This window comes from Apium graveolens, chromosome 2 (genome assembly GCF_009905375.1).
Source record: "Apium graveolens cultivar Ventura chromosome 2, ASM990537v1, whole genome shotgun sequence".
Lineage (NCBI taxonomy): Eukaryota > Viridiplantae > Streptophyta > Magnoliopsida > Apiales > Apiaceae > Apium > Apium graveolens.
This window is the reverse complement of record NC_133648.1, coordinates 228,191,738-228,216,175: the sequence shown is the minus strand read 5'-3', so window position 1 is coordinate 228,216,175 and position 24,438 is coordinate 228,191,738. Positions and strand designations below refer to the sequence as shown.

The window sequence follows — 24,438 nt, the reverse complement described above, 5'->3', positions numbered from 1 at the left end:
ATGGCGGGTTGTGCATGCCAAGGAGGGCTAGCGTTTTGAGCCAGGCCAGGCTATGCGGGACAAGCCGTGCCATGCCAAATCTCGATTTGGGTTTCATAGACTCGTGTACGCCCCATTTTTTTACCGATTTGTGTCAAGTTTGAACCGGCCTGCTATTCCTCATTTACCGGGATTGTTTAAATTAGTAGATTCTGATTTATTCTATAATACTAACACCCAGTCGTATCATGATGACTGTCTTCATCCTGATGCCATATCCTGACGCTATGTAAATCATGATGGTTGGTAAATCCTGATTCCCAGCAAATCCTGGTTCTGTCTTAGAGCATTTTCACCTAACAATCTCCCCCAATTTATGCATTATAGAACATGCATAAATTCTATGCCTAGCTTGATGCCAAAAACAGAAAGATAAAACATTGAGTAGATATTTTACATAAGTACAGAGAATTCTTTTAGTATCAATTCTTTCTGTTACCCAAAATATAATAATTATTGTAGCAGGTTGGATACAATTATCAAATAAATCGATTGTCAAAGAAGTAAATTAAGAATAATATAGATCAAATAACAGTTTATTAAATCTCTTATAAACTATTACATAACTCTCTCAAGAAATAGTATTCTTAAGAGCTTCTAGGTTATGAATAATACTCAAGATGTTTACCAACAGTGGTAACCTAATATATGTTTATATAACATACAACTACAAAATGAATCTCTATCAATTACAAGATATGTTATAGTAGGTTATGAATAATACTTGAGATGTTTACCAACAGTGACTTATCTTGGAGTACAGTCATATCCTGACGGTGTCATATCCTGATGCATGCCGATACCGACGTTTTGACATATCCTGACTGACATGTGCATATCCTGATTGACTTTAGCTAATGTTGATCCTGATCCTAGCAAATCCTGATTTCTGACTTGAACATTTTCCAACAATCTCCCTTAATTTATGCTTTGCAGAATAAGCATATATTCTATAGTAATGTCCGATGCCAAAAATAACAAGAAAAAATGTAAAAAGTAGAATTTGTAGAGCATACTCATAAATAGATGTTGATCTTCAAGGTTCTTGATAAACTATGAAGTATCTCTGAACAAATGATTTTACTCTATCATCTATCTTCTTTAGAAGTATTTACTGTAGCCTTTTCTTCAAACTTCTTCCATACTCAGTTTCCTCAGACAAATGGTATATAGCAGCTCTCATCATTCCAATAAGAGTTCTTTCAATCATCAACTCATCCAATGATATATAGCAAGGCTTCAGTCCATCATGATATATAGTTAAGTGCTTTTGAATCCACATAGTTTCAAATTCTGCGACTTCCTTCTTCATTTTCACTTCCTGATGACTGAAATTGATGTATGTATGAATGTATTATCCAGTGTATTGTATGCCCTTATCAAGAATTCATCTTTTAAAGGCATAATAGATTAAATCTGACCATTCCTTAAAATGCTTCATTTTTTAACCCTTGATACATAATGAATGTATGCGTGCTCCTTGGTTGACATTATCAAAAGTTCATCAAGTGAAAGAACTTGAACTTGATCACCCTGTAGCATAAGCAAGATCTTCTGTTTGGGTTCTGAACCATAATGTTTGTCAAGAATGATTTTCACAGCTTCAAGCTTATCCAAATGATTTGAGTCACTTCCTGACCAGGTCTATCAACTAATGTCAAATTAACCAATCTTGTATTCAGTAGTTGAGCTTCATGATGTCCAATTCCTCCTCTTGTATATAGATATTTTATTTTAAGAGCTTGAGTCTGTCGCACCCAAGAAGGCATGTCATCATCTATGTTCATAATATTGGGTTCAGGATATCCTTCCTCCCTTATTCCTCCAGAAGTAAACTTCATTTGTTTTTTGCATTTAAGATCATCAATCTTCTCCGACTTGTAATTGTGTATGATTCTAGGAAAGTTGTAAGCTCTTATTTTAGCTTTTTCATGAAGTTCTTTCCAATTAATACACCTCCATCTTTCTCTTCCAGATCTCCATAGAATGTTTTTGAATTCCTGATTAGCTCTGTTAACTGCTATTCTGATTTTTTCTTCTACTCTTCTTTCTTCTTCATCAATTTTAGCATTGTAGCAATCAACATAAGTAGACATAGTTTGAATATTTATGTGCTCCAAGATATCTTCATCTCCATCTTCAACTAAGTCAGGAATAGACCATCTGTCAGGATCATGAATTTTTCCATCAGGATTTGCATTTTCAGGATTTCCTGTGTCAGAATTTTGACTTGAGTTGTCAGGAGCTGTTTCTACTTGAAGTTTCCTCGGTCTTTTAAACAACTGTTCTTCTTCTTCACCTTCTTCTTTGTAAAGATTTAGATTTGGTACTTCCATAGTTCTTGGTATAGGATTGAGAAATATTGGATCAATATATATACTTTAGAAGCCTGAGACTGAGATGTCTCAGGTATTTCTTCAATCCTGACCCCACTGGATCTAGTTCTTTTCTAAGAACATACCATAATTTATTGAACAATTTTCATAGCCTTTCCTCTACCATCTCTCCTACCAGTTTTGGATCATCTAGCTTTTCCTCTTCCGCTAGGGGCACTTTGATTTGTAGCTTGGAGTTGATTGAGAATTTCCTCCTATTTCCTGAGCATCTCTTCATTTGTCATGTAAGGAAATTCAACAACTAGATGAATAAGAGCTCTTCTCTCTTCTAATTCCCCAACCCTTATATCTTTGTGGTAGAGAATGATACTTGCACCAGCTTTTGTCCTGAAAGTTCTGTAAAACCTCTATGCATCATCAAGATTATCAATTATCACTTCATCTCCATCAGGAATAGAAGATACTGATTGTTGTTTTTCCATCAGGATCCAAGAATGAGTAATTGTTTGAGTTTCCATAGTCTTTGCACCATCCTTAGAGACATGAGTTGACTGCGCGGTTTGAGTTTGAGTTTATATTCCAGTTCTAGATTGAACCACCACAACATCAGACGTCCCTTTACCTTGATTATCACCATCATTATTAGGATTTGCATCTCTCCTTAACACTGATTTAGTTGTGAATTTGTCTTGGCTACCATCTCCCCCTTTTTGGCATCAAGACCCTATAATAAAGAGAATATGGCATCCGGTTTCTGATTAGTAGCACTTTTACTAGCTTTGTGGCACCCTGAAAATCCAGGGTCAGGGATCTAGGAGGCCACGTCACCTTGAATCTTGTTTAACACTTATCTCGTACAACAATATATAAATACTCACACCTTTATGACCCAACACTTAACCACCCACACACACTTACAGGTTATTGTCTTGGAAATGAACAATTCATTACTAGAGTGTATCAATCCACAAAGTGATAATTATTACAGACCAAAAGTAATTAAGTCTTACCACGAGTGTAACCTTTATTTACGGTTAGACCAGCGGCCAAATATACGTTTCTTCATTATTATCTTATATAAGTCATACTTGTAAACAAGGAGGACTAAAAACAACTGAAAACCAATCCAGCTTATGCGGTCTACCTGGGATACTGCACCGAACATCCTACGGACAGTTGGCTGTTTCCTACCCATTTCATGGCTGTGAGTTTCATGATAGGCATCTTAATTCGCTGTTGTGTTGTGTCATTTTAAGAAAACAAGAGTGAGCTATAATGCCCAGCATAATAAGGTACAGTATGAAAATACTATATAAGAAATTCATATCAGATTCTGTATATGATATATATGTTTGTTTAAATATGGTTTTTCTCGGTGTTGCACACCTCTTTTTAAAACAACTCTTTTATTGACGTATTATTCTGCAAATACCTTAATGATAAACCTAGCACCTAGGCTTGGGTTACGGTATCGCATCTCAATTCCAATTGGAAGAATAGGATATTCACTGGAGCCCCCGAAATACGATGATCAGTTGTATAACGGAATATTTTTATTATTCTCTACATGTAGAATGACGACTCTCATACATCCAGTTGTCACCCTTGCCACATTCGGGCATATTATGTGTGGCCCGTACATTAAGGATTTCCACATACTTCGCATGTTTACATGTGGCACACCAGTAGTCGCTCCAGTACACAAAGTACTAGAGTCTACCCCTCATTGTCATTTAAAGAATCTTATTATAAAAATGGAACTCGAATTATATCGAAGTTCCTCAAGCGTCACTACGCCATAGAATGCTTTTAGCAACACCCTAACCGTGTTCCTATAGAACCGAAAAAATGTTGCTAAAGGCCCAAAATGGGCTAAGGCAAGATCAAAGCTATGTTTACTCATAGCTAGTTAGTATAGGTTCTATAGCAACATAGAAGCTACTCTAATGCAACACAACAAATTCTATTACAATAGATTTCAATAGCAACATAATTTGGTCTCTATAGTAACATACATAGTGTTGTAATAGATCTTAGAACTTCTTTCAGAAATGTGGGCCCCATATGTCGGCCCACTTAGGGTCCCATTTATTTACATATGGAAACATACCTATACCAACATCTTTTATGTTACCAAAGGTTAATTATATACAGTAGATTTAGTACCTTTTGCAACATAGTTTGAGCCTATTGCAACAGGCTCAAATACAGCAGAAAAATAATTGAACATAGACCTCCTGAATATTGCATTTCCCAAAATAAATACCAAAAAATATTACTTAAGCCTCATAAGGCATTTTCATTCATACAACCAGTCATAGACATAGAACCACATCAGCTAGAAAATATTACTTAAGAATATAAGTCTATTAATAATGTAATCTACTACAAAATATGGTCTTTTTGTAACCAACCACATATAATGTCTTAACTAATTCAAACGCAACAAAAACAACTAAGTGATAGGCCCTGCGGTCAGAGGAGTACCATCAGCTCCTGTGTCACTTGAAACTGTCCCACAAATGTCAGCAATATCAATCTTCAATCCAGGGTTCACTTTGACTAACTTTTTTATGACGAAGGTTAAGTTGTCCTGGACCTTCGGACTGATCTTGGCATCCACGTCATTATCGACCCTATTATTTATCTTTGATTTCACTTCTTTAACAACGTCCTTCTTGTGGCGCCCTCCAAACCCGGGTCAGAAGTTTGGGGTCCATAACACAAACACAATATATCAACCTGTATATGAAATATTAATTGCTATGACCCTGCTTTATATAACCACGGATCGCAACAGGTTAAAGTATGAAAACAAGCCACAACCTTAACTTTTATTACAACGTACCAAATCCCAACTAATTTAACTTACAACTGATAATGAACTTATTCTTACAATTTTACTATCTCACTACCGTAATAAGCTCCTGCTGGCTCGGTCCAACTCAACCTGGAATCTTAGCTCGTACATTAGACTGGGAAACCTCGCTATCAACCGTGTCTTTCTTAACTGTAGAATACATAAAAAGATTTGCAAGAGTGAGCTAACTAGCTCAGCAAGTCACAATAATAATAACTGAGGTTAATCAATGATCAAACGAGATGATTCAGAGGAATCAAGTTTCTTGTTAAACAATCATTAGAATTGGATATTCATTTTAAGTTTTAAAACCAAGGTTAGGCTGCTGATCAGTCACACACTAACCTCGAGACAGCTCTGCTTTATAAACTGGATCCAAGGCACACATTGGCCTAATTCGACCATGAATCTGGTCCACATAAAGGAAACTATCCAATTCTAAAGTAATTCAATATGATAAACAATATAATTCAATAAAACAAGATCATAATCAACAGTGATGAAACATTTGTATAAAGGCATGACTCATGAGTATCACAAGGGGTATCGAAGTATGTATAAGAAATGGCCTTCAGCCTGTATGAGAATCGGGTATTAGATGAACAATGATTTTACAAGGTTTAGTTCTTTGATGTCACAAGGTATAGTTGAATATAAAAGTTTCTGGATGTTAAAACAATTATGTTCCAGTGTTTGTTATTTGGTGGTTATATATTTGGAGAGTAGTATCATATTTGTATGGTTTAGTATCTGGAAATCAATAAGGGATGGTTTACAAAGAATAAGGCTTACGGCTCAAAGATCAAATGATGTGGGTCAGGTTCAAGGCTGAATGATTCAAAGTACTTCCAATATAAAATGAAGCTATTTTGAATACTTAACAATATTTCACGAGAGAATTTAGAAACATTTGCATTATATCTTGAAAAAGGTTTAGAAGTACTTTCCTTACAGGGCTTTACAACTATTATGATCGACTCTGAGCCAACTCTACCGCTCAGGCTTTATTGTCTATCTACTAGATCAGCCTGGATTCGACCTCAACACTTAAGTTCTTTGATTGGAACCTTATTGAGCTTTTCGACTGACCACCAAGTTATCTTTAGTCCAATGTCAATTTTCGGTTTCCCGACTAGAACCTACATGGTCGAAATACTATATGTTAAACACCCAGTTATGCTTGACATATCCTCGCTAACTACCTACCCATACGATAGCATATTCCAACTCGTAGTTATTCATATTAGAATAACACATACAACAATTAGGGTTCACATTCTCGAAATCGGTCCAGTGTTCGTTTTCAGAAAATACGTATACTCGTCATTTTACGAAATTAGGGTTACTGGGTTTTGGACAGAACATTCAACACAATATACAATCAGGTTTTGTATAAAACATACGTATATGTATTTACTTATACTCGCTCGACATCCCGATAATCCTCGGATACGCTCCAGTATTTCCGTAGTTCGATTACCCGGAAATCGGACAGCGTTCCCCTTGTTTATCGGACTACCCGTCGAAACATCATCGACGTCAATAACAACAAATAACAATCCATAATCACCACAACCAACATCCGCAAATTCCCAAACACCAATTCAATAATATTATTAGTTTTTATTCGCACTTTACATTTAATTCATATTTTATTATTATTTACTAAATTAAAACTCAGAATATGATCATCACGGTCCACCACCGGCTCACCGAGGCTCATCGCCGACGGCGATAAGATTCGCGGGTACCCGAAAATTTCAGATTTCCTACGCAAATTTTATCGATTAATAAAATTAATTTTCGCAAATACAGAATAGTCTATTTCACGGAATCTGTCAATTAATTCTGTAAAAATAATAAAATTTTAATCCCACGATAATCAAGCCAAACAACAGCATCACCATGACAATATAGTCGGCAAAATAAATCAGACAACAGAACCGCGGAAAGATAGCAACCACGCACCGCCATCCTCACCGGTAATCGTGAGGGGCGGCGGCAACAAGAAAGGAAACAGAAACACCACATCTGCACATATACATACATGTATATACACGCACATACACGCATAAACCGACAGGAATAAGACAGAAGCTACCGATCGGAACTCGAACAGCGGCCAAAACACTTACCAGAAGCCGGAAAACGGGGCACTGGCGGAAGAATAGAAAAGAAGGAGAGAGAGATTAATGGAGAGAGACAGAGAGGTAGAGAGAATGATCGAGAGAGAGAAAAATGAAGAGAGTTCGAGAGACTTCTGTGAGGAAGAAAGAAATGAACAGGGGAACAAAAAACAAAAGGGGATAAGACTGATCATATTTATCAGTCCTTATTCGTATATTTTTTTATAATTTACAGCTAATTGACACGTGTCGTGCCCCTGACTGTGCCACCTTTTGAATTTAATCGATATAATATGCGAGTGGAAATGATCAAAAAATTACCAAATTAATTTTAAAATATCACACATAATTCAAAGTGGTTAAAATAAATTATTTATAATTTTTTCAAGTATTTTTGAAACGCAAATCGTACCCGCATTTCACAATTAATGAAACAACGTGCGAGTGAAATTAATCCCGAAAATTTCCAAAATAATTTTAAAATCTCAAAATACTCCAAACCTAAATAAATATGAGTTTCATAATTTTTGAAGAATTCTGGAATTAAATACAGATTTTACAATTAAATATAATCAGAAAATCATACAGGGTTAAATAATTGATAAAATATTGATTTCTAAATTTTATAAAATCCCAAAAATAAATATTGTAATTATAGAATCATAAAAACAATTTTAAAGACATTCCAAATATTTATGCAATTAAATTTGCACTGAATCCACTATTGAAATTGAAAACCATTCAATACGACTCCATAATTAATCACGCGGACAACCCGGTACACCATAAATCACATATAGATAATAGTCAAACAACACATAGAGGTCAAAACTAATACACATATTTTATTTATTTAATTATTTCCATAATCACATATTTAAATCATTCAAAAATACACGAGTCGTTATATCCTTCCCCCTTAAAAAGATTCTGTCCTTAGAATCTGGTCTAACTAAACAAGTGAGGATAATTGTCAAGCATATCTGACTCTAGTTCCCAAGTAGACTCTTCTACTCGAGGATTTCAAACGTACTTATTATAGATATACCTTTATTTCGAGGACTCGCCTTTAATGATTAAGAATTTAGATCGATCACTATATGCAAAATAAACTTGAACAAGAGCCCCATTGGCTCTTGATCAATCACTTGATTCGAATCAGATACTTATAGCCTTAACATTGACACGCAGAATACATTATATGTACATAATGTTGTAACGGTAACATCAACTCATAGACAACTTTATCTATATTTATCAATATCTCGAATGGTTCACTAATTTAGGACTTAACTAGTCCCTTCTACTCAGACTTATTCAATCTCTTTCAAGGTGAAACTTTTACTAACACTACTGGTCCTATTTCTATATTCATACTCTTTCTTGATATAAATCCACCTTCTTTCTCTATCTACTCTGAGCTGCTTCAATCATATCACTACGCCCTTGGTGTGCTGAATTAACTTAGGATTTGACAACTTCCTTTCTCCCACTTTATCTTAATAAAGTGGAGACCTACACTTGCGTTCACATAAGGCTTGGTAAAGTGGCATTCTAAAGCTGACATTGACGGTAAATGATCATCCCAGTTTTTCTCAAAACTCAACCTCTCAATATATCTTTTATTTCCTAAATCGCTTCTTCACTTTGACTCTTCGTTTAAGGATGATAGGCGGTGCTCATTTTCAACTTAGTTCCCAAACATTTTCACATCTCCTATTCGTTTCTATTAGTTACGGCTGAAAAGTAATCTCATATATTCAGTTATTATCATCTTTAGGTATTTGAACTTCATATTCCGCTCTTTCCAATTCGTTTATTAACTCCTCAGTGGCCTTAATTACATCCAATCCCTTCTTTCTATACAAGGCATCCGTTACCATTCGGCTTTGTTTAGGTAGTTATTAATTGATTAATCAGAATCTTTTATTAACCTTGGTCAAAATTTCATACTTGAAAACTTAACGTAGAGTTACTTTCCTTCTAATCTTTGGAGAAAAACCTTGGGCATTCCCCACAGACTTTCTTATTCTTGAATAGTTGAGGATGTTATCAATAAATAAAATTCGCTTACCCGAGTACTCCTTATACACCATGTTCCTTAATTCCTTGTAGTCAACTGATACACTTCTTATTTCACATAATATCACCAGAGCTTGTAATGCTTATAATTCATTTCAGTCATAATCTCTAATATGTTCTCAGGTCAGATCTTAAGCTAATTCTCGAGACATAACACACTTCTTGAATTAGGTCTCGTAAGTAATCAATTCTTTATAGGGGTCACTTATTCTTATTCGTTGTTTTGTTGAACTCTCGATAATCAGTACACAATCTCATAATTTTATCCCTTTTCTCTAACAACATCACTGGTACACTTTATGATTCGCTTCTTGTAAAACCACTCATTGGTCTGCCTTGTCCACTAGGCCTCCGATACTTCGCCTTAATTCTTTGACATGTCTAACACTTCCTGATCCATTTTGAAATTTCCTTCTTATACCTGGTTATCACTATTTTTCTTTATAATTTCGTATATCTTGGCATTTCTTAAATAAATTAAATACTTTATATTTTGAATTCCCTGTAGAATCTCATTTCTTAATTCTTTTACTTGTAGCATCCAAGTGCTGGGAGAAAACCTGGGAATATCGTGATCGTTCTTCTGGGTGCATAATCTTCCTCTTACTAACTGTTAACATCATGATCCATTATCTTCCCTTGACATCTCTTTATCTTTTCTTAACAACTCTGACTGAAAGGTCATACTACCCATCCTTGTTTCCTTGGGATTATACATCTAACTTCCAACTCCAACTTCTGAAATTCATAGGTAATTCTTTTCGGTGCCATCTCTATGTTTATTTTCTCCTTTTTGCTTATCGCTTGCCACTACATTTGCTTTTCCTCGTGAATACATACTTTAAACTCTTATGTTCCGTATAGATCTTACACCTTTCTCCATACATATCATGTTTTCCAATCTTTCAAAGCAAATATTATTACTGCTAGTCCCAATTATGAGTATGATACTTCTGCTCATAAAGGTTCAGTTGTCTGGATGCATATACAATAACTTTATTGTGCTGCATCAACACACATCCTACTCCCTTATGAGAAGTATCACTATAAACTACCAAATCTCCTTGATACTTCCAAAGTGATAAAGCAGGTGCTGTAACCATTCTTTTATTTAACTCCGCAAAACTTTTTTCACCCTTCTCCATTTCATATAAACTTCTTGCTTTTCCTGGTTAGCTTCGTCAAAGGTATTGCAACTTTCAAGAAATCTTGCACAAATTTTCGATAATAACCGGCCCATGGTAAAACTTCTTACTTTTGTTGGTGCTTTTGGTCTTTCTTTATTCATAGCAACTTTAATTTCTATTGGATCCCCTTTGGTCTTCTCCTTACTGACTATTTATACTAAGAATTATAATTCCTGCCATCATAGCTTTCACCTTGTAAACTTTACATACAATTTCTTTCTTCTCCGACTCCCCAATTATCATTAAATGCTTTGCATGGTCCTCCGTTGACTTTAAGTAACAAAACTACAGCTTATCCAGATATTCCTTAAAGATTCTGTCCATCAAGTTCAAATATTACTGGTATATTGTTTAATCCAGATGACAGTACTAGAATTTTATAACAATAGTTCCCAGTTCTGAAAATTATCTTGATATGTCCATAGGTTAAATCTTCAATTGATAATACCCAAGTCTTAAATCAATCTTAGAAAATACTCTGCTTCTTTCATCTGATCAAACAAATCATTAGTTCGAGGTAACGGGTACTTGCTCTTGATAGTAAACTTGTTGAACTTTCACTAGTCAACGCATAAGCTCATACTTCCATCTTTCTTATTAACAATCAGTACCGGTGTACCTTAGAGGGTACACTAGGTCTAATCGCTCCTTCTTCTAATATGTCTTGCATTTGCCTGACTGCCTCCTTCATTTTAACTGGCACTATTATGTGCGGGGCTTTGGACACTGGCTTCATTTCAGGTGCTAAGTCAATCGCGAACTTAATTTCTCTATCTGAAGGAAATATTGGTAACTCATCTAGATACATATCTTGAAACTCATTAATTACTGTAAAATCTTCAAATTCTGTTGGCTCCTGACTTTTATTCATAATCACCATAGTGCTTATATCTTGATTACCGTAACTTTTTAGCTTAAATCATCGTTAACAATTCATTACTTTCATTCGTCCTCTAAACCTCATCATATTCTCATTTGGCGTCATCAGAACTATTTTTTCATCACGACAATCTATCTGGGCATCATGCTTAAATAGTTAATCTATTCCTTTGAATAATGCCAAATCCTCTTATCTTAAATGATATCAAATCCTCACAAACTTCTTACCAGAAATCTCAATTCCACCATTGGTACTCACTTATTTAATAATTACACATTCGTAACTTGCTAGTCCTTTAGTCATAATCTTATCAATTCAACAGGGTAATTCAACTTATCAACAAAATCTTGAGAGATAAACGATCAAGTTGCTCCCACATCTTTCAGTACTTTAACGCATAAGGTATCCGCAATAATCATTCACGTTATCACATCCATATTCTAAATAACATATTTCACAGGAAAATCGCAAATTCTCGTTCTCGGAGACGTATTCCTTATTGAAGTAGATTCCCTTGACTCTTAGTGCATCCCTGGCTAGGGCTAGTGATTTGCAATCCTCGCCATATGCCCTTGTTTCCTTTTTCATGCATGAAAGGTAGATGGAACTTTGCCCGCTTGGTTCATAATACATTGACTTTTATTTGAAAAACCTTTGCAAAGAACGACTGTATGACGAAACAAATAGAAGGATTCACAATTTTAATAAACTTAGAGTTGGAAAGAAAGAAGAAGTAATGATTTTACTATGAATGAGACAACCACATTGGTACTTAATATGGCCAGTCTTTCATACTATATGGCTTACAACACATGATTAGGTGGCGTCCCACCCGACTCTTCGTCATTCCGACAAAGCGTCTCACCATAACACTGTTTGTCCCGATCAGAGAGCAAAACTTGAGGGGAACAATTAAATTTGAAAGGAATGCAATATCCTCCTTTTTGATATCATAGCAAAGAGTTTATTAAGAAAAGAAGTTCATACATATTTAGGAATCAAAAAGGAATATACGCGGTAATATTGGTTACAAGAATGATACCATTGGTCACCATCCACATTTCACTTGCATTCATCTTTCGAGCTTGTTCAATCATATCCCAATTGCGTCATATAACAACTTTAGAAGGTACGCTAAAATGCCTTCTCAAATTAAGCATTATGGTAGATTCTTACTTGTTAAGCCTTGCATCTTTAATATTGCACCTACACGCATAATACTTTAACAATTGAATCATAATGGCGTTCTTACCAGATAATCTCGAGTTTCCTCTTTTTAATTTAGAATAACCACTAATCATTCAACATAACGATCCTTTTGTTAATAGTATTCTTCTTTTTGAAAAGTCTGGAAATCTTCCCAATCTTCTTTGGTCATGCCCATGCTTCTGTTAAATCAATGAATTCTTCGAACTCTGATAGTCCTAGTAATTGGATGGATAGTTACTCCGTACGCTGATTCTATTATTAATTTTTTATCAAACAATATGTGCACCTCACTGTTAGGAATAATCAACTTCTTCATAATCGCGGGTTACTTTGTCCTCTAAATTAGCAATACTAAGTCTGAAACAAGTACCCTTTTAGGTAATTCGGGTCTTTTAACAAACAAAAAACTCAAGTAGTATCTTTCCAACCAAGGTTTAAAAATTATTTTATTCAGAAAGGATTTTAGAAATTTTTGTAAGGGAAAATCTTTTTCGAAAACTTGTTTAAGAATTTTGAAAATCACAAATCTGGTTGTCCTTACTATATGATTTGGTTGTTGTCCTTCCTATCTATAACGAGATACCAAATTAAAGAAACAATCACATAAAGGTCCGTTCACTTCAATCTACCTTTTCTCCTTTATCGTGTCCATTTGCCTTCCTTAATCGACGAAAAATTCAATTGTCGTTGCATGTTATCTTATTTATAGCTTCACATCAAGACTTCCAAACTGATAATACTCCCGTCATCATCTTTACAGTCATTAAGTGGAACAGGTTTATCCAACAGCCAACAAGTCTATTTCATAGAACAAAGTTTGCTTATATCAAATCACATCACTACTTTATATACCACATTTATCATAGCACCATCATCTAATTCTACGAAAATTCCATATCTATACTTTTCTCTCTAACTCTTTCAAAACTCCTCTAGTCCATCCCACAAGCTAATCACGGGTGGTCTATTCACTAGTGGCCTCGTTTAATCTCGTAGCAGCTATCCTCCGAAACACGTGAATCTTCTTTCTAAACTCCTTCTCATCTTTATTAATATCTCATATACTTACCATTTACTGTAACTCTCGAATCCATCCTCGTAGGTACTATTGCTTCACATGACAAGTTTTAAACTGAGGGTAAAGAATATGATGTAGGGTAAACTGAAGAGATACACTCATAGCCGAATGTCCAGTAAAACAAGAATAAACAGATGGAGGTTCTTAAATAGGTAGTCTCGTATCAAGAGGTGGTAGAATAGCGTAGAATAACTTGAAGAGGTGCAACTGTCATAACAGAAGGTAGTACCATTACTACTGATGGAGGAACAAGGTGCAAATCAAATCTGAGAGAAGATAACGATCCTCGAACGGAAAGCTCCAAACGATCAGATGATACAGGGAAATCAGGATCTGCCATTGCCGTTGTCTGGAAATCACATCGCAAGTTAAGAATCCCGAATCGCAATACGAACCGTGCCGGAGACCTACTATACAATCGCACTCATCCTCACGATGTCTTATCTTTCTATTTCTTATTCCTAATCCTAACCCTCTACCCAATCCCGATAATCTAGGCTTGTTTCAGTGACTTAAAACCTGTAGCCCTGATACCAGCCTGTGGTGCCCTCCAAACCCGGGTCAGAAGTTTGGGGTCCACAACACAAACACAATATATCAACCTGTATATGAAATATTAATTGCTCTGACCCTGCTTTATATAAACACGGATCACAACAGGTTAAAGTATGAAAACAAGTCACAACCTTAACTTTTATTACAACGTACCAAATCCCAACTAATTTAACTTACAACTGATAATGAACTTATTCTCACAATTTTACTATCTCACTACCGTAATAAGCTCCTGTTGGCTCGATCCAACTCAACCTGGAATCCTAGCTCGTGCATCGAACTGGGAAACCTCGCTATCAACCGTGTCATTCTTAACTGTAGAATACTTAAAAAGATTCGCAAGAGTGAGCTAACTAGCTCAGCAAGTCACAATAACAATAACTGAGGTTAATCAATGATCAAACGAGATGATTCAGAGGAATCAAGTTTCTTGTTAAACAATCATTAGAATTGGATATTCATTTTAAGTTTTAAAACCAAGGTTAGGCTGCTGATCAGTCACGCACTAACCCCGAGCAAGGCACACAACTCTGCTCTATAAACTGGATCCAAGGCACACATTGGCCTAATTCGACCACGAATCTGGTCTACCATGAATCTGGTCCACATAAAGGAAACTATCCAATTCTAAAGTAATTCAATATGATAAATAATATAATTCAATAAAACAAGATCATAATCAACAGTGATAAAATATTTGTATAAAGGCATGATGCATTTCATGAGTATCACAAGAAAGTATCGAAATATGTATAAGAAATGGCCTTCAGCCTATATGAGAATCGGGTATTAGATGAACAATGATTTTGCAAGGTTTAGTTCTTTGATGTCATAAGATATGGTTGAATATAATAGTTTATGGATGTTAAAACAATTCTGTTCCAGTGTTTGTTGTTTGGTGGTTATATATTTGGAGAGTAGTATCATATTTGTGTGGTTTAGTATCTTGAAATCAACAAGGGATGGTTTACAAAGAATAAGGCTTATGGCTCAAATATTAAATGATGTGGCTCAGTTTCAAGGCTAAATGATTCAAAGTACTTACAATATAAAACAGAGCTATTTTGAATACTTAACAATATTTCACGAGAGAATTTAGAAACTTTTGCATTATATCTTGAAAAAGGTTTAGAAGTACTTTCCTTACAGGGCTTTACAACTATTATGATCGACTCTGAGCCGACTCTACCGCTCAGGCTTTATTGTCTATCCACTAGATCAGCCTGGATTTGACCTCAACACTTAAGTTCTTTGATTGGAATCTTATTAAGCTTTTCGACTGACCACCAAGTTATCTTTAGTCCAATGCCCATTTTCGGTTTCCCGACTAGAACCTACAGGGTCGAAATACTATATGTTAAACACCCAGTTATGCTTGACATATCCTCGCTAACCACCTACCCATACGATAGCATATTCTGACTCGTAGTTATTCTTATTAGAATAACACATACAACAATTAGGGTTCACATTCTCGAAATTGGTCCAGTGTTCTTTTTCAGAAATACGTATACTCGTCATTTTACGAAATTAGGGTTACTGGGTTTTGGACAGAACATTCAACACAACATACAATCAGGTTTTGTATAAAACATACGTATATGTATTTACTTATACTCGCTCGACGTCCCGATAATCCTCGGATACGCTCCCGTATTTCCATAGTTCGATTTCTCGGAAATCGGACAGCATCACCTTAGTTTATCGGACTACTCGTCGAAACATCATCGACGTCAATAACAACAAATCACAATCCATAATCACCACAACCAACATCCGCAAATTCCCAAACACCAATTCAATACTATTATTAGTTATTATTCGCACTTTACATTTAATTCATATTTTATTGTTATTTACTAAATTAGGACTCAGAATATGATCATCACGGTCCACCGCCGGCTCGCCGAGGCTCATCGCCGACGGCGATAAGATTCGCGGGTACCCGAAAATTTCGGATTTCCTGCGCAAATTTTATCGATTAATAAAATTAATTTTCGCAAATACCGAATAATCTATTTCACGAAATCTGTCAATTAATTCTGTAAAATAATAAAATTTTAATCCCATGATAATCAAGCCAAACAACAGCATCACCATGACAATATAGTCGGCAAAATAAATCAGACAACAAAACCGCGACAAGATAGCAGCCACGCGCCGCCATCCTCACCGGAAATCGTGAGGGGCGGCGGCAACAAGAAAGAAAACAGAAACACCACATCTGCACATATACATACATATATATACACGCACATACACGCACAAACCAACAGGAATAAGACATAAGCTACCGATCGGAACTCGAACAGCGGCCAAGACACTTACCAGAAGCCGGAAAATGGGGCACTGGCCGAAGAAGAGAAAAGAAGGACGGAGAGATTAATAGAGAGTGACAGAGAGGTAGAGAGAATGATCGAGAGAGAGAAAAATGGAGAGAGTTCGAGAGACTTCTGTGAGGAAGAAAGAAATGAACAGGGGAAAAAAAATAGAAGGGGATAAGACTGATCATATTTATCAGTCCTTATTCGTATTTTTTTATAATTTAATGGATATAATATGCGAGTGGAAATGATCGAAAAATTACAAAATTAATTTTAAAATATCACAAATAATTCAAAGTGGTTAAAATAAATTATTTATAAGTTTTTAAGTATTTTTGAAACGCAACTCGTACCCGCATTTCACAATTAACGAAACAACGCGCGGGTGAAATTAATCCCGAAAATTTCCAAAATAATTTTAAAATTCTCAAAATATTCCAAACCTAAAAAAATATGAGTTTCATAATTTTTGAAGAATTCTGGAATTAAATACAGATTTTACAATTAAATATAATCAGAAAATCATACAAGGTTATATAATTGATAAAATATTGATTTCTAAATTTTATAAAATCCCAAAAATAAATATTATAATTATAGAACCATAAAAACAATTTTAAAGACATTCCAAATATTTATGCAATTAAATTTGCACTGAATCCACTTTTGAAATTGAAAACCATTCAATACGACTCCATAATTAATCATGCGGACAACCCGGTACACCATAAATCACACATAGATGATAATCAAACAACACATTGCGGTCAAAACCAATACACATATTTTATTTATTTAATAATTTTCATAATCATATATTTAAATAATTCAAAAAAACACGAGTCGTTATACTTCTTAATCTTCTTTTTCAATTCTTGTACATACAAATCTGTTGGAGATGGAGTCTCGGTAGCATTTTTTACAGATTTTGTGTCATGTCTGCCAATGAGTCAACCTGGACCATGGGACTTTTTTCCTCCCAATATTAGTTCCCCAATACCGTCAAATCCTTCTGATGAATTCAGTTTTTTCTCAATTGTTTTCTATAAAATAGTCGACATCAGTTTCATAAATAATTAAAAATGTATTGGGGATATATAATTTGGATCCAGGGGATTTATTGAAAAATACATTACTTACAATTATGTAGTTCATGACATCAGTATTAGTCATGTATTCACGTTCAGGCTTGCGCTATCGAGTTTTAATAAAAACTAGCCCATCACATGCCCTTTGATCTTCAGGAATTTTCTTTTCCTAGAAAAATTAAAAATACAAGCAGTAAATCACATGTACAAAAACTGACAGTTAATTTGCTAACTAAATGGGACATTACGAGTTTCAAAATTAAAATCAACATTATCGCAAATTAGTGCATATACATTAAGGTCCACTCCCCGCCTATACATTAAAATTAGGCCGCCCAAATTTCACTATTTTTTTATTAGCCCATTTAGCTTTTCACCAAATCCAACCCATTTAATTTTCCATCCAGCCCTTCCCATTTAATTTGTTACTATTTTATTTTTTTATCCAAATATTTTTAATTTTTTTAATTCTGCATATTATAATTATTACAGAATAAATAAATAATTAGAGCAGAATAAATAATTAGAGAAGAATAAATAATTAAAGAATTAATTTTATAATTAAATTATTTAAATTTATCAAAATAATTAATAAATAATTTTATATTTAAATAAACTATTTTACTTGTTACAAAATGTTCATAAGTCAATTATTTGATATAATAATATTTTTCGAGACAAATCCATGAATTATTTATCCAAATCAAATATTTATAAAAATAAATTTTATTTTTGGTTTAAATTTAAATTTTCTTTTATTTTTAGTTTATAGAAACACACTATATCATGTTATCTCTGCTTAACACCTCAGTGGCCTATGGCAAGACTGTAATATAGGTTTAGTAATCAGCATAGTGTAGGTGTTCACATCTATAGTAACATAATCTAAGGTAACACTCTTACTCAAATATTTAGTTAGGCCATCTATGACGTACTGCGTTATGCTTGTTGATAGAAATAACTCATCTCATATATGCATGTAGGTATTCCGAGAATTTTCGGAAGAAGTACTAAGATAATGTGAGTTGATCGTTGTCAACAGATAAATCAATAGGGGGTTTCTTTTGTCACTATGGCCAAAATATTCAAAATAAGTCGAGATAATATTTTCGACGATCCGAAGCGATTAGAATGATTTTCTGAAACTCAGAAAATATTTTAAAATAGGTTTTATGAATTTTAAATCATATTAAATCATTTAATTAATATTTAATAATTAAATAATAATTATTAAATAATTAAACCTCGAATAATTATATTTTTAAAAGAATATTTTAAATAATATTCTTTAAATAATTTATGTTTAAATAATTAAATTAATCTTTAATATATATCAAACAAGCAAGTTTGAATAAACAATCGTTGGAGAATACCTTTACTATATTAAATGAATATCCGAAATAATATTTATTGTTCGAGTAATTAAATATAGTTCAAAGAATACGATCTTTGCAAATCGTTTGAAATAAATTTGAGGCATTTAATACTTCGAAAGTGGACACCGAGTCCCTTGAAATAAAATAACTACGGACTTTTGATCGTCTAAAACATCACCGGGATGATTCCCGGATTTTTACTTTGTAAGCTCCGACCGACTCTCGGTCTTATAATTTATGCATCACGCTTTATTGTAGCGTTAAAATATTCTACGATATACTCATCGTGAGTTCAAACATTATCGATACGCAAAATTCTTATTTTACTATCAAGGCAAACATGGCATTTGTACAAACGACAGTAAAATAAATTTCACAAAACAACAGTATACGGAGTCTGGTTCGTAAACTTGTCTGGGTACTTTGAAGTGGAGAGTGCTCTAAGGTCCGCCCGGAAATCAATAATTATAAACAATTATCGTTTCATTATATTTCGTTCGTATTTATCGTTACTTGTACATACGCGATACTTACTATTCATTCACGCAACTCGCTTTACTCTCATTATCCCAATAAGTAAAAGTACTCTTCATATTTGTTTTCTTTTGGAAATCCTTTAGGTTTGTTAATGTATTTTACATTTCGTCCCTCGGCTCCTCTCTCAATTATTAAGGGTTTCTATTCGTGCGGTCTCGACTCCGACATTTTTCTAAAATTGAAAATTCCATATTTTCACTTGCAATTTTTATGGCAGTTAATAAATTTTATTTCTTACTCTCTGTAAAAATTTAATGATTTTTGAATATTTTAAGTCGATCATTTCTATTTCCAAAGTTAGTAACTCATAGAAGTTTTTATCGCGTAAATCATTTTCACTCAAACGGCACTACGCCATAAATGACCTAATTGCACGTTTTTGTATGATGTTGCCTTTGAAAACGTTTAATAGGTATGAAATTATGGTCATATCACAACACCCCAATTTTGATTTTACCATAGGCATAAAGACATGTTGCTATATCTCAATACTTCTTTGATTTTCTCATAGATGTCTCCCAAAATGCAATATGAGGCTGTGTTGCCATAGATGACTGTTTAATTTTATTTTTAAAATGTAACTCAAAATTAAATTTATTTTTAAAAGTAAATGATTTTAATAAAGTAATTCATGAAAATTTGTAGAAATTAAGTGTACGCAAAATAAATAAATTTTTCATATTTTATGAAAATTATAATTTTTTTTAATTTAAAACTATTGAATAAATTTGAATAAATAGTAATATTGATTAAATTCTTTAAAAATAGTTTTAGTTAAAAATCAAATTATGTAATAGATTTGAATTTATGAAATTGGATAATAATGAATTAATTTTAATAAATATAATGTGTGCAATTTTAAAAATATAATATATTATAATATTAATAAAAAAATTTAAATTATAATATATTATAATATTAGTAAAACTAATCATTTTTATTTTAAATCACTAAAACAGTTTTTAATTGAAATTAAACTGTATTATAGCTTTGAATATTTGAAAATTAATTAAAGTAACAATTTATTATAATAAATATAATGTATTGATATAAAAACTATTAAGATATTTATATAAGTAAAAGAAATGGTAAAATGGGCCAGGCCGGTGAAATTTGGTTGGGTAGCTAAAACTTTGGGCTTGGGAGCTGAGCGGCTAAAATTTTAACAGAGCGGGAAGCAAAATTTCAGAAAAAGAAATAGGGGAAACCAAAAACACAATTACATTTACTCATTACTCTCACTTACATTCAACAAAGAGAACAAATTCAACGGGTTGAGCAAGTAACATGTTTGGTTTTCGAGTTGTGGTTTCAATCCGCGCTTTCAAGCCACAAAGTCTAGCAATTAGGGTTTCTAGAAATACAATCAAGGTTACTAATGCAATTAGGGCTGGAGCAGAGCATTTGGGTTCAATTATGGTTCCAAAAAGATTTGGGTTCAAACTATTTAACAATTTCAAGCTAAGTTCGAGTTCAATTTTAAGGTATAACCCCCAAAATTATATATAGGTTCGATCTGTTTGTGTTTCATTGATGTTATATATATAGGGGTCTTAAGGTCTCATTTGTTTTCCACTGAATGTATCTGAATAACGACGTAGCTGAGCGATTCTTCCAATCAGCTTGTTTGGTCATCATATTTTTCCGTCTGAAACTTCCAGATATGACTGAATCATTCCTCCAAAAAAATCTATGAACCATTCATATCTCTGTATGGCCTTATGTATTGTTTTATATGATTATTAATATGCTATAGTATTATACAAGAATAGTAGCATAATAATAATTATTATTATCATTATATTTTTTAAAAAATAATTTATAATAATCTTATACATTTCGTTAAAAATCATAAATCTCATAAATTTATGTTCTCTAATTAGCAACATAAAGCCTGATTACAATTTAAAAACATAAAAATCCGTACACATATTTTTTTTAAATCATCAAATAAAATTTTTGAGGAAAAATGGTTAAATCACTACTCCCTCCGTCCCGCTGGATAGTTTACGTACACTGTTTGTACGTATTTTGAGGTTTCAATAAAGTATAGTTTCATAATATTTTTTCTTAATTTTTTTTTGAATAAAAGTTTAAATATGAAACATTTTTTCAGAATTTTTTTTTAAAAAAATATTATGGAAGTATACTTTAAACGGACATTGAAAAGCGTGCCGAAAATTAACGTAAAAAATCCAGTGGGACGGAGGGAGTATATGATATCATTCCAATATTATGGTTTGAAATTTTTGTCAACAAAAAAATTATTTTCAAGATTTAATATTAGAAATAATGTCATTCAGATATTCTATAAATTCTTGTATCAAATGATATCATTCGATTTGTTCAGATTACTAATTCATTCAGATTATTCAGAAATCTTAATCATTCAATTCAGATTTGCCAAATGACCCCTAAGTATATTGTTTGTATACTTGAGTAATTTAGTGTTTATTTGTGGTGGTGACATAAAGCTCTTATCTGGATCTGTTAATCAAAGTCAATTTGGTGGTTCGCTTGCTATGCAATAGAGTAAGCTATACATTTTTTTAGTTTATCAACAATATATAGGTTGTTATGCTATGAGTTACATATATTACTGTTATTTTAGAATGTTAATAATTATTTAGTAAAAATGCAGGATACATGTATGTGAGTTTGGAAATATAGATAGATTAGAGTAGGGTACCTGGATAATTGTGGATGTATGTTCTGATTTTTCTTTGACATGGATTGCGGACAACACGTTCATTTAGGTAAGATGTTTGATTTAGAATGTGATTTATTTTTATTACAATTAGTTTTTATTAAGGGGATGTTGATGGTGTCTTGTTTGATTGATTTATTTTAGGTGGATTTGACATTGTTCATTCCGCTACTTGGTTTGTGTTTATTTAATTATTACGTAATTTTGGATCTTAATTTCTGTTTCTATAGCTTTATGAAGATGATACTTAACAATTATTTTGGCAGAGTCTGCAGACACACACCACAATTTGGACCTTAGCCTCCGGATTTCTCCTCCCTCTAATAGTCAAAAAGGGAGCACTGGCATGCGATTTTACCCAGCTACAAGGACAGCACTGGCATTTGTTACATTGCGGTTTGATGGTGAACGTGAATTTTTATTTTTCCGTCACCCTAGTGCTGATATGCTTATAATGTTCAGGTCATTGTTGATGATAATGAACCCGAGTTGAAGCTTCTTGGTAGGTTCCGAAGAGAAGTTATGAGGGCTGGTATCATTCAGCAGTGTAAGAGGAGGAAGTATCATGAGAATAAATAGGATGAGAAGACACAAGGACAGACAAGGGCAGACACAAGAGAATAGTATAAAGGATTGTGACTAATAATAGGATACAATTGTGAGAATGTAACCAGCATTCACCTAAAGGAAAAGTATAAATTCCACAATGTGGACTGTGGAGTGAACAGAAGAACGGATGTTATGCATTTATGAAACTGAAATAACCCTAATGTCTTTCTGTCCGTACATCATTCAGAGGTTTGGTTTTTAATCTTTTTTGCTGCGTATAGATTTTGATGTGTGGGTAGTACATTGTTTTGTTATTTGGTTTTATTCTTTTTAGTAGGGTGTGTAGTTATTCTTGTATTTATCGTAAAACGCTCCCTGTCTTCCCTCACTAAGAGGCAATTGCTTTAAAAAAAATTAACGTTAGTTCCAATCTCTTTATTAGTGCTATATACAGATTACAACATACTGGTTTGATAATGTGTAAGAGTACACACAACTGCTTTCTTTAACTCATAGGTTTATACTATTTAGTTTGAGATTGTACACACAACTGCTTTCTTTAACTCATAACTCATTGGTTTCCAGTGTTGCTGCTTCATCCAAGACTGCCCTCAGACAGCCAGCAATTAGTTTGAGATTGTACAGTTTATTTATATTTCTATAAAAGAGAATAATTTTTATTCAAGTATAATGAGTTTTTGTGCACAATCATACATTACCATCCATCTTTTTTTGTTCTTTTTTTAGTCTGTGTTGCTGGTTCAAGTTCTTACAAAAAAATTGTACAAATGCAGAGTTTCCTGGACCGAGTTTGAAGAGTTCGGACCTTGCTTTTGTAGACAAAGATGGAGGTTCTATATACGGGCAGAGCAGTAAGCGACAACATCCTATTACAAAGGTTGATAACATTAACAATAATGTCAAATCAATTTCTTCTTCCGAGCGGAATGAAGGAAAGGTTACTTCCTCTGAATCAAGACCAAAAGAAGGTTGGCTTTCCTGTAACTTGGTGCAATATGATGTGTGTGTATACTTGTAACCATGACAAAAGTATCAAATATATTTTTATTCACTTTGATTATATTAAACCCTATTGACTGGCCTTTTGCTTTTCCTTTAAATGTATCTTGTTTAATAGAAGATGGGCTAGACAATAGTGGAGTTCAATTAGTGGTATACAAAAATACTTCGGATGACTTGGATTAGAAAGTTGAAATTTTATTTGAGATGCTAACTGCTGTAATTGCTATGTTACTTAGTCTCTTTATTTATTTCATGTAGAAAGAAATTAAGAAACTCGTGTTGGACCCTTGGATTTAGTATGGAAGCCTGACACTTAACATGCAAAATGTACAAAATATGGGCCGTGAAGAATAGTTGGTTCCATTTGGACATAGTTACAGGCTGAGTCTGCTTAACATAAAGTATCTGAAAATCCGTAAATGATTAGATGTCAATTTATAATCAGCAGTGCTTTTACATTTGCATTGGTTGAATTGATCTCT

General features: G+C 33.5%; 1 long non-coding RNA gene across 7 annotated transcripts; it reads left to right on the top strand.

Moving 5' to 3' along the window:
* Positions 1 to 20,839: 20,839 nt before the first annotated feature.
* Positions 20,840 to 24,159, top strand: LOC141708141 (uncharacterized). Of its 7 annotated transcripts, XR_012569407.1 has the most exons (5): positions 20,840 to 21,161; positions 22,152 to 22,433; positions 22,529 to 22,559; positions 22,651 to 23,182; positions 23,728 to 24,159. It is a non-coding gene; the product is annotated as an uncharacterized LOC141708141 (long non-coding RNA). The 7 variants fall into 7 exon arrangements; XR_012569406.1 differs by having other exon boundaries at positions 22,319 to 22,433; positions 22,529 to 23,182; XR_012569404.1 differs by having other exon boundaries at positions 22,152 to 22,209; positions 22,319 to 23,182.
* Positions 24,160 to 24,438: the final 279 nt, after the last annotated feature.